The sequence below is a fragment of the Pseudochaenichthys georgianus genome, chromosome 1 (genome assembly GCF_902827115.2).
Source record: "Pseudochaenichthys georgianus chromosome 1, fPseGeo1.2, whole genome shotgun sequence".
Lineage (NCBI taxonomy): Eukaryota > Metazoa > Chordata > Actinopteri > Perciformes > Channichthyidae > Pseudochaenichthys > Pseudochaenichthys georgianus.
Window position 1 is genome coordinate 2,633,202 of NC_047503.1, and position 13,395 is coordinate 2,646,596.

Consider the following 13,395-nt stretch of genomic DNA (forward strand, 5'->3'; position numbering starts at 1 on the left):
TGTGTGTGTGTGTGTGTGTGTGTGTGTGTGTGTGTGTGTGTGTGTGTGTGTGTGTGTGTGTGTGTGTGTGTGTGTGTGTGTGTGTGTGTGTGTGTGTGTGTGTGCACCTGCCTGGATAGGCATGCTACACTCTAAAAACAAATGCCTTGGCTCAACAAAGAAAATCAACGCAACAGTTTGCATCAATGTTTATTGAGTTAAGACAACTTCTAATGAAATTGTCTTAAAGCAACAAAGTTATTTGAGTCAGGGGAGAAGGCGTTTCCTCTACAGTCAGAGGTGTTTTTAATTACCACTTACTTCATAATTGGTATTATAAACACAAGTTTTGAAGTTGATTACTCAAAAGATTAAGTTGTTCCGACTAGTTGTACCACATGATTTAAAAGGAATTGTAAGTTGTATGTACTTAATTACCATCATTGTGAACACACGTTTTTAAGTTGACAACCATTTATAAATGAGGTTGCTCCAAATATATTGTATTCAATAGTTTCTTTTCTTAGCTTTTTCATGTTTTTGCCTTTAAAGAAATAAATTAATTGATTCCACAACAAAAATATTAGGTAATTCACTTTTTATTTTGAACTGCAGTTGTTTATTTCAACACATGATGTTTCAATCAGGAGATAATTAATTTAGTTTGAACATGTATTGACACATGCCATATAGTGCTGCGTACCACATTCAGGTTCAGGTCCGGACTCAAGTCCAGAGGTTCAGGTTCAGGTCCAGACTTATAAGTCCGGACCTGAACCCATGGCTCGTGTCAAGTTGTGTGAGTAACTATAAGTGAACTTATTGTGAGCTAATTATCAATTGAAAATTAACAATAATCAACTCAAATTCAAACTCGTCAGGTTTATTGTGCTCCCTTCCAACTTGTGTCTACATTTCTCTACAAAGTACAAATGTAAAAAAAACACTTTTTGCCACTTAGTCTACAAATGACTTATGACAGCAACTACATTGAACTACTACAAAGTTCAAACATGTATTTCATTTACCAAACTAAAGTAACCAAACAGTCCGTGAGCTGACTGAGCCTAAATCCCTAAAGCGTTGCTGAAAGGTAGAGTGTAGAGTAGACTATACGCATTACACTGTTACACACCTACTATAGTATACAGTATAGACTACACTGTAGTGACTGACTGTACAGTCAGTGTACTGTACTGTCTGTACACCTTGTATTTTCTACAACTCTACATGTGTGCATTAAACAGTATACTACATACATAGTGATGTACATACATACTGTTAGAAAATAAAATCAATGTTGATATGGCGTAATTTTGAATTAAATACACTATTTAATTTAAATCAGTTTTATTCTGAAAAAACCGGAAGTGCACACTACTGCCTTAATACTTTTATTCTGAAAAGTATTCACTTCCGGTTAGCATTAGCATGTGGCGGAATGCTACGTTTTCAAACCTTGAATCGAAGGTGAAATGACATGTGATGTTGTACACTGAGCACACTGGGATTAGCACTCATTTATTGACACTGAATAACGTTTATCAGGGAATGTTTAAATAACCACAGACACCAGAATATACGTAAGTGCTAGTTTTTTTGCGAGTCCAAGTACCGGTTCCCGACGTTCCGGTTTTAACCGGACTTGAACCGAAACTGTTTACAAGTCCAGTACCGGTTCGGCGTACCGGTACGCAGCACTAATGCCATATGATAAGGTGCATGAACACCTGAAATCACAGCTGACTGCAGGAGAGAGGAGAACCATTTCATACACTGAACAAAAATATAAATGCAACACTTTTGTTTTTGCTCCCATCTTTCATGAGATGAACTCAAAGATCTAAAACATTTTCTATTTACACAAAAGAATCATTTCTCTCAAATATTGTTCACAAATCTGAAATAATCTGTGATAGTGAGCACTTCTCCTTTGCCGAGATAATAGATCCCACCTCACAGGTGTGGCATATCAAGATGCTGATTAGACAGCATGATTATTGCACAGGTGTGCCTTAGGCTGGCTACAATAAAAGGCCACTCTGAAATGTGCATTTTTGCTTTATTGGGGGGGTCTGGGGGGTCCGAAAACCAGTCAGTATCTGGTGTGAGGGGTAGGATTAGGGTTAGGGTAATGTTGTGAATAGAGTGGCCTGTGTTCATCGTCCATTACATACGCCTGCCCATACCATAACCCCACCACCACCATGGGCCTCTCGATTCACAACATTACCCTAACCCTAACCCTAACCCCTACCCCTACTACCAGATACTGCCTGGTTTTCGGACCCCCCCAATAAAGCAAAAATGCACATGTCAGAGGGGCCTTTTATTGTGGCCAGCCTAAGGCACACCTGTGCAATAATCATGCTGTCTAATCAGCATCTTGATATGCCACACCTGTGAGGTGGGATGGATTATCTCGGCAAAGGAGAAGTGCTCACGATCACAGATTCTTTCAGATTTGTGAACAATATTTGAGAGAAATGGTTATTTTGTGAATATAGAAAATGTTTTAGATCTTTGAGTTCATCTCATGAAAAATGGGAGCAAAAACAAAAGTGTTGCGTTTATATTTTTGTTCAGTGTAGTTTGGCTGCAGCTCGGTGATTGGCTGCTGGAGAATGAGGTGAAATGTAATAGGTTAAAGAGAACGCCTGTGATGAGCTGATTATATGCAGCTGCGGAGTGAATGTATACACACCCAGTCTTCCTGAAAGAACTTGCGCTGAGCTTCATTTCAATCTTGAAAAAAATTATAAATAACACACATTTAAATTGCCCCACAAATAATAAATAACCACATGAGCCATATTACCAAGGGACACGGGGACACAGCTAATACATGCTGCCATCACATCGAAGTTAGAGGCCTTTGCAGATTTAAAACCAGTGCCTAATATGTAACATCTGTAAAGTCTTTGTGAAACTACAGAAACAAACTCTCAATGGCCACCAGTCTGCAGATCTCACATCCATTTCACAAAATATGTAACAAAGATGTTTACACTGCCGACAGTCATTGTTTCAAACAGTAAGAACACATTTAACGCAGAATGCTCTTTCATTCGTTTCCCTGGACCACGATGATTGCCATGGTGTGGTCAGACCCTGGGAGGACCCTTCACTGATGAAGGCCATATTCATGTCCTTTTGAAGCACATTAAATAATAGGTTAGCGCATAAGAGATAATGAATTAGGTAACTGCATACTTTTTAAACTGTCACTCTTAGCGAATTCAGAGCCATTATTACCAGCTGCTAAAGCAACGCTGGTATTGTGTTCGCCTATTGAGTCTGCATGTGTGTGTCGTCATGGCAATGTGGTCCTGAAGACACACAGAGGTGCTTTTGAGTACTTTGCCTAGTGTTTGAATGCATGTGGACAGATTTCGTCAATCCCAACCGTGCACGTTTCAGTGTACCTTCTCATCTGTTTAGCAGGTTCCATACAATATGTGAACTGGAGCAGAAGAGCAGAAGCCACTTTTCAAATGTACACAATCCTTTTCCCACGCCATCGCTGTCAACACCTATCCATGCTGAACGCTGCTAAGATATTATTGATTGGGGTGTGGCCAAAAGTGCAATATGCTTCAGAATATAACTGACAGAGTCCTGTGTTTTTACACTCTGCCCATGGATTTTATTTTATTTCAAGATTTTGAATGACGCCGCTAAACTCCTTGAAAAGGTCCTCTTCCTTTTCTCCAAGGTACACGACAAGGCAGCGGATGCTATAGTTCTCTGCGTACTTCAATTGTATTGTGCTATTTTTGAAAAAGGAAAAAATGAGAAATGACCTAAATGAATATATTCTGAATGGGAGACTGCCAACGACTTGCATTTCAATGACAACTCTAAAACGATCCTACCTCAGGAAGTATCCTTGATCTGCTTCACCGAGATTCATTTGGAATCAAAAGCCATATCACAATAGTAACCAAAGTATTTGTACTCTCACAGTAGCCTCTACTACCTTGTATCCTCTCACAGAACTATCCACAGTTCAAAGAAATGTGCCTATACAGTGCAACTACAAGGCTATCTGTATTAGAATGACAAAAGATGACACTCACCTTAAACTGTCCTTTGTATATTTCTATTTGTCTTAACTGTGGGAACTTGTCCAGGCATGTTAAGTGGGAGTGGACTTGAAATCCTTAACTCAAGGTGTAGAACAATTAAGTTATCAAGCCAATTGCATTACTTTCTACAACTTGAATTTAGTTTGAAGTCAATTAACGCAGAAATCAGAGTTCAAATTACACACAATATTAAGTCGATGTAATTACCAACATTATTACGTCAACACAACTGATAAATTAATGTTTGCAACTTAAAATGTTTATCTGAATCAATTAACTCACATTTTTATGTTGCAACCATGCATTTAATGAAGTGGAGGTGAACGGTCGCCTGAATTGTTCTTTAGAGTGTGGGCTGCATTTCATCTTGAAGCGTAGGTCTCATCTTTGAATGGCAGAGACCCAGGTGTGTTTCGGAATTAGGGTAGATAACACATAGTGGCTCATAAACACTCTCTCTGGAAGACTGATGGTCCAAGCGGCCAGTTTGTCATACATATATTCTAATATACTGTATACATCTATGATTCTATGAAACATGAACATTTGCTGCACCTGGTAATTTGATTGATGTCAAGTCAAAATCATGAGAATTCATCCTCTGAAGACCATCGCTGTACAGTATACACATGCATGGTCATCCATGGATATTTAGGGTGAACGCAGCAATGACATTTTGGGATATTCCTGTTTGTTTTGACGACTGGACCTCTACCTCTCCAAATTGCTAATGACTATTCAAAAGGAAACAAATATTTGTAATTTCCATTTCCATTCAGGGATGATTTATTTAATTCCAAAGGACAAGAATTGTATACAGAAAATATAAACATAAGTAAGGTGTTGTACTCAGACAGATATCCACTCATTGCTAAATGACAAAGGGCTCAGAGTCAACTGGAGATAATAATAATAATAATAATACATTTGATTTCTATAGCGCTTGAACCCAAAGACACTTGTGTCGACGCTTAGATGAAATGAATCATCTGGGACAAGATTACCCACTTGATACACACATACACACACATACACATACACACACACACACACACACACACACACACACACACACACACACACACACACACACACACACACACACACACACACACACACACACACACACACACACACACACACACACACACACACACACACACACACACACACTGTGGAAATTGATGTAAGGTATTGTACAGAAGAAGTGAGGCAGCATATTTTTGGTATATTCATTTTAATGTCACCCATATATAGGAGGTGTATTGCATCATGCTATCCCTAATATATGTGTGGGTTTATACATTCCTGTGTGTTAATAGTTGAAGGAACAAAAAGTACATGTTTCCTCTTAAATATAGAGAGGTTTTTTTATAGATTCCTGAAACAATGTTCCCTTTTTCTTAAAAGTAGATTAGCGCAATAGTCTTTTTCTTTGACTTTTACCCGTTTATCAAAAGGGTGTTTTTAGGCTATTTTTGAAGAGGGAAGATGCAGAATTACTTGTGAGTTCTGTTTTGAGTGAAAAGATTACCGCTTTGAGTGTTTTCCTTGGTTAAACCATTGATAGGCTTTGCAAATTGCGAGGGACATTTTCCCCAGATATAATGATGCGCATCCTGCAGGCCTTCCCAACACCTGTGGCTTTCATAGCGGGAAAACATATGGACTATTGTGTGATAAGCTACATAATAAGAATGTGTTTTGCTTCAAACTGAAAACTGTTTGGTTCTCTGCTGGCCCGCGCTGATCCCCTGTGAGACAGCGTTTTTGGTATCTCCCAAATGAAACTCCACCCCTTCCTGTTGGTGTTGGTATGAAGGAAGTTGTTCAGCTTGTTGTTCTCTTTCTCTTCACGCGCTGCCCAGACAGAAGGATCACAGCGCGTGAATCAGGGCAGGGAGTACTCCTTACGTTACTTATATGATTCTTTATATTGTATAGTAATGTATTATATTGTATTGCATTATTACCTTGTTAAATTAAAACGGATTATTGTTTAACTGGTATCCTGGTGTCTTCTAATTTCCTCCCTGTTATGATTTCAAGCAGGACTCGCCAAAACGACACGCAGAGAGGAGTTGGGTTGTAAAAACCCCATCCCCCAACAACACACACACACACACACACACACACACACACCCACACACACACACACACACACACACACACACACACACACACACACACACACACACACACACACACACACACACACACACACACACACACACACACACACACACCATGTATACATCACTTCAGGGGACATTACATTGACTTACATGCATTTCCTGGAGACTTATCCTAACCTTAACCAGTAATGCTAGGCCACACACATACTGTACACACACACACACACACACACACACACACACACACACACACACACACACACACACACACACACACACACACACATTGATGTACAATGGAACGGGCTATCAGTAGCAAAATCGTAACCCCATACATTGTTCCTCTACATAAAACCTGAGTGCCAGATATCAACTTTGCACACTTAATAGATTACAAAAACAGAAACTTATTTGGACTTCAACGCAGAATTTAAAGCATTCAGCTTAAGATATGATGTAATCATATCCATCAAATAAACATAAATACATGGTTCCTATACTAGAACGTTATATTGAACTTGAATGTGTGTGTGTTTGTGCGCACGTGTGATGAATACTGAAATGCTGAAGCCCTGCTGATACAGCAACAGATGGTCGAGCTGGAACATGACTGATTTTGCTAAACACTCTAAATTGCTGATTATCATAGCACATATAGGGGGGCTTTGTTAGTATAAATGTGTGCACTTGCCATTTTCTTAAGGCCCCTCTTTTTCTGTGTGTATAAGTTGTCGCTCATTATATATACCTTTCTATGAGAGCTCACAGTGTATGTGCACCATTGTGAGTGCAGAGAGATATTGCTGGTATAAATCAAGTCCTGTAATTGGTCAAAAGCTATAAACGCAGGAGGAGGTCCAGCCTCAGGCTGCATCTAATTGGCCACCAGCTGAGTAGAGTGACGCACCGTTGGTCCAAACTAGTAGTCACTTAACACCGAAGCATCAACAGGTGTGAAGTTTGCGAAGCACACTGCGTTATAAATGATCCTTTGTTTTTCAGGTCCTCTTTCTTCTGCTGAGCTGGGACAGACAATGTGACATTTACCCTGTACTGAAAGAAGAAATGAGGTGTGTGTGCGCGTGTGCGTGCGTGCGTGCGTACGTGCGCTCATCTAAAATAATGAATATCCTATTTGAATGTCAAACTTGAAATTGCTCTTTTCAAACGTGTACCTTTGAAGGAAGTATCTGGAAATATAATGCCGCAGGTGTGACAGAAGTGTCCAATTGTGGAGGACTGTAGTTGACCAAAATAAAATCCCTTATGAAATGGCATAAAACTGTGATGCAAATAATAAAAGATTTCATTTATTTGTAATAGTGTTTTACCAAATATGAAAATAATGTACAGTCCAACACACATACAAATATTAAAACACGAGAATTATGAGGGTGCATGGGGTCGAGGATGGTTACAAGGTTGCAGAGCTGCGTGGAGGGGATGTTGGAGTTGTTGATAATGCAACAAGTCCTCCAACTCATACGACCAAATGGGTCGATTGTTCAAGCGCTTAATACGTCCTATAATTACGTTTTAAAATGTTCGCCCTCGAGTGCTCCCGTTGAATGCAAACGTTACAGATGGTCGTTTATTCACAAATAACCCTCTGTAAAATCCTAAATTGTAGGATAGTTTGGCCATAAAACGCTTTTTTATTAGATTTCTAGCGAGAAGTGTATATTGTACTTTTAGATATGTAGGATCTATAGTTTGATAGATCTTACGAAGATGATTTGAGGTCTGTTGCAAATGTATTATCTTTTCAATTTCCACACGGCATCTATTGCACGTCTGTCCGTCCTGGGAGAGGGATCCCTCCTCTGCTGCTCTCCCTGAGGTTTCTCCCATGTTCCCTTTAAACTGTGGGTTTTCTCCGGAAGTATTTCCTTGTACGATGTGAGGGTCTGAGGACAGAGGGTCTAAGGACAGAGGGTGTCGTATTGTCATACTGATATTCTGTACACACTGTGAAGTCCACTGAGACAAATGTAACATTTGTGATATTGGGCTAAATAAATAAACATGGATTGATTGATTGAGGTCTGCGGCAGCCTCCATGTAAAGTTACGGGTTGAAAACAGTATTTCCAGTCTCAACGTTTTCATAATAAACCAATGATCAAATGATGATATGATATCAGTGATATCTGCAGTACTCATCAACTAAAAAACATCAGTTTATCCTTTTTTAATTATACGACATTTATTGGTTTAAATTGTGAACAATGCTTTTGTGTTTTTCCCATAGCTTTTTCTCTTTCGATTCTGAGAGACCTTTCTTTTTTCAGAGGTTTTGATTGCGGCTAAAACATCGATTGTTTTAGCCGCAATCAAATCAAATCAAGTTTTATTTATATAGCACATTTATAAACGATTTTTGGTCGAGCCAAAGTGCTGTACATATAATAAAATTAGCCTACATGCAGTGCATGTCGGGATATGGTGTTTATACAAGATGAAATCAGAAAAAAAAAATGTTTAAATAAAATAATACTTTATTCCGAGTGTTCTTGTTTTTCTCTTTGGAAGTCATCACATAACGGTTCGGCTGCATTACATATTACATATGACAACAATGGAGACTGAGGCTGCTGTAGCCTGTGCCGTTACTCGGCGAGGAGGGCAGTCTCAGAAAGGGGTGAGCACTAAACCACTGAAGGGTTAACGAAAGAAGAAAGTGAGACAGTTCTGTGGATTCCATACTTCACACGGGTGTGGATTTCACTCTTTTCCTTATTTGGGCCTCTTAGGGTGTAGGTCGTCTATCTTTTTAAAATAAATAATTTGTTTGTAAAAAACGATTGTGAAGAAGGGAGGGCTTGCACCACATAAAAGGCAAGAGAGGAGGTAGAGAGGGAGCAAAGGTTTATGTTGGACAAGTATACAATACAAGTTTTTCAGTTTTGGAGAGGGAGAGAGTGCACAAGCAGAGCACCATGTTCTCGAGCTCAGACCTGCAGTCTGACTGGCAGTTCCATTGGCCCCGGAGACAAGGTGTGGGACATATGAGAGCGGACAGGTGACGCTGAGAGAATATGTATGACGAACTGGAAAGAAGAATATACATATAACTGAAGAAGGAAGGAAAAATCAAGTACAAAATACTTTGACATCACGAGACATAAGACAGCACACCCTGAAACGGAGAAACCTGTTTGCAAGATCAATTTGAATGAAAGCTAAACTCTGGAGTTAAGCTGTCACAGTTGTGTGTTATTTATTGTGTATTCCAAAAGGTGGCGCTGTATTACCTGGGAGACACAGGTATTTAAGGTGTGTCACAGGATTGGGGTGTCTGACATTGCATTCAATAAATAAAATGAAAATAGACTAGTTTTACGATGCACGCTGAGATATGGATTGTATTACGCTGTAACTGGAAACAAGCCGACCGATTATTCATTGAAGCAACAACACAAACAATATCGTATCCACACAGCGCGTCGGTGGTTGTCAAAAATGAGTTTAGTTAGCAGTTCATTCTTGACTTTGGAATAAAGGAGTTGATATAATAATCTGATTATGATGTCACGCTTGCTCTAGAGTCTAGACTTTGGGATTTAATTGAAATTATTGGAAGCTCGGAAACAGAGCATATTGAAGTCAATCATGAGTCTTAAAGTGTGTCCAACTGACAGTAAAAATCAAAACAGAGACATATTATAATGATATAAAACAAACAACATTGTCAATAACTCGGTACATACCATTCATATATTACAGATAACTCAAAGGTTACATATTTGCTAGTGATTCGGACACAATGTCCTGTCTTATGGCAGATGCAGCAGGGACAACGGCAGAGAATGCAGACAGTGTAATGTGAGATGAGTTGAAACTATAATCAGTTTCAATTCTAGGCTGCCAAAGTTGTACCCCCCCGATCCAATTACTTATTTACTGCAATCTAATCAGTTAACAAAAGGCCATTCTCACCTTCCAGCAGAGAAGCTAATAATATCTAATCCATCATTTTCTCCGTCTTCATTAAGCATTAATGAATGTTTAAACTGTGGTGCGTCTCAGGGCTCATCCATATGATGATCTGGGTGTGTGTGTGTGTGTGTGTGTGTGTGTGTGTGTGTGGTGTGTGTGTGTGTGTGTGTGTGTGTGTGTGTGTGTGTGTGTGTGTGTGTGTGTGTGTGTGTGGAACTCAGATCAATGCCACTAGTCAATTAGTGATGTAATGATTTAATCAATGTGCTCTCCGTTAGGACCATCATTAATTCTCAGGCAGTTTATGATACCACCATGTGGGTCTGCGTGTGTGTGTGTGTGTGTGTGTGTGTGTGTGTGTGTGTGTGTGTGTGTGTGTGTGTGTGTGTGTGTGTGTGTGTGCGCGTGTGTGTGTGTGTGTGTGTGTGTGTGTGTGTGTGTGTGTGTGTGTGTGTGTGTGTTCCAACAGTCTGTGTGTACAGTAAGTACATATCTAGAGTTAATGACAAAGAGAGAGAAGTGAAGCCGATCGATGACATTGATCGAACCAGTCGAAGGAAACCGACCCTCAGAGAAGACAGAGGGTTATTAATCATTAATAACTGTGATTCTAACAGCATGTGCAAAAGGCCCCAATTAATGGATCATCTACTGTAAGTGTGCCTTTTGTATTACTGATTAAACTAAACTTTGATATGTAATGCAGTAATATAGTGTAATTAGTTATTAGTATAGGCTACTTATGCTGAAAAGATATTTCAGTGAAATCTTCTTCTCTTCATGGGCAACAATTTAGTTAAATATTTGACAGAGACTGCGTATTGTAATATCATCACAAATAAATGAAAGCATTTCTTGGATGGGGGCAATGCCGTAGCAGCCCTGTTTCTTGACATAAAGCAAGACGTGTGACACCGTTATATATACTCCAACATCAGAAAGCAGTGTAACAAATCTAAAAGTCATCCCTATTGAACAATAGAATTGGTAATCAAGATGTTATCACCGGTCTGCTGCTTTCACTCTGTTCACACCTGACCTGCCTACAAGATGCCCAGGAAAGTTCAATCCATGGAACAAAACCGCGTCGCAGCCTGAAATAAGTGTTGCTTGTCCAGTGAAAATAAGTCAAATAACTTTTATCCAAAAATGCAGCATTTAACTGAACTTAAAATGACAGAAAATGCTAATAACTAGACGAATGCAAACATAAGAAATAAAGTGCCACACCGCATGGAACGTGAGACGGCTGTTAAACATGAGACATTAGTTACCGACCAACATCCATTTTTGTATGGTGTGTATCCTAAACACGCTGGTGAGCCTCGCAGATGGGCGTGCTGCAGCCCCCTCAGCTCCCCCCCTTCCCGCGTCCATTCACGATGTCTCGCTGTCTCGCAGTCCCCACGCAGCAAGCAGGAAATTAACCCAGCTCACACTGTCCGCTCCTCGCAGCAGCGAGCTGCGCAACGTCCCGCCAACACGGCACCCAGACCCCACGCAGCACTCTCATCTGTTTGTCCTTACTGGTGTCATTTCCTGGTTGCTAACAAACGCCATTGTAACACATAATCACTGATGTTCCGCTGTAACAGTGGTAGACCATAGTGGTAGACTCATCAGAACAGAGTGGGCGAGCTGTCCAATCAGAGCACAGTGGGCTCACAGGGAGGGGGGGGGCAGGAGCTCCAACAAGCCGTGTAGGACAGAGAGTGAATACACAGACTATACAGAGATGCTGTTTGAGAAACTAATGTTAGTTTGGAAAATTGCACAGTATAAATCTATTCTAGTCGACCTCAACAATGGAAATATGATCAGTAGAAATGACCATGACATGGGACCTTTAATTGAAGGTGATCTAATTCTAGCCCCTGCACAGTTCAGTCATGGTACATTCTTGGATTGGCAGCTACTTGAGAGCATTAAACTTCTTGAAAGTCTATAAGGCCTATCAAAAAACGTGTAGGCATTACAAATAACTGCTAATCTAATCTGCTACAGCTCCAAGTATTATTCAAGCAATCTGACCACATGTGGAATGACCAGGGTAGTGATTTCCCCTATATAGCATACCTGAAATAACAACACTCAGAAGTGCAGACAGTAACGTTTATTTAGTACTTCACTTTTCAAAGAACAAGGTCACACAGTGTAAACAAAACAGCCTGTGATATACATGTCATCTTGTGGTGTCTGTTATCCATACGAAGTATAAGACAATTGAAAGTGCTCTAAACTTTAGAGCACTTTCAATTGTTCTGTGTGACCTTGTTCTTTGAAAAGTGAAGTACTAAATCAACTGTACTGTCTGGACTTGTGAGTGTTATTTCAGGTGTGCCAGATATAGGGAAAGTCACATGCCACATGCGGTCAGATTGCTTGAATGATACTTACCTGCTGTGGCATATGGAGAACTTTGTCCTTTCAAGGGATAATTATGCTACAGTTAAGTCTGAGCTCTAAACGTTATTCGACCACTGCAGAACATAATGGTACATAATAATGGTAGAGAACTTCTTCCAGACGTCTGATGTTGAGTTACTTCTGTATTGAAGTGCTTTTGGAAATATCACAGACAGGTTTTCTCGGAGCGCCCTCCTTGCTCTTTATTCTTATCCTTTTCCATCATTATTTGTCTTCACAATAGCACACACTTGAATAGCTCCTTTCCACTGAGCACTGCTCTGATCAATGATCTGCTGCAGAGAGTTCTACCTAGTGTGCTTCATTTCCAAGAAAAGAAATGTAAATGGCTTCTGATAAATGGACTGCTTACTCTGGGAAACATTGAAGACACATTGTGCTTTATTGAAGCAGATCTTTAACTTATTTTAAGGCTCCCTGACATGAAATATGCTCATCAAGCTCACCCTTTTTTTAATGAACAATACATACATTAGTACATGCAGAAATCTAGTTTGTGTGCAGTGCTGTTAAACCATACATACTTCAGTGTCTTTGTGCTCCTGTTACAGAAAATATAACATTTTCTGAGAAAATATAAATTGCTAGTAGAATTCTTACCATACAACATCTATGATGTGCCAGGCTAAGGCATCGACTGCACGTATATCTGTCTGTTCATTTTATTTAGAGGTGAAAAACATTTGGCTACTTTTTATAAAATAATGTACGATACAGATTTATTTTTTCATTTACACTTTTTTCAAGGTAAGAACAATGGACACATCTTAATTCTTGGGTGGTCTATGCTTTTAGATAGCTAGGCTAATGTTTTAGTCTTCGAAGTAG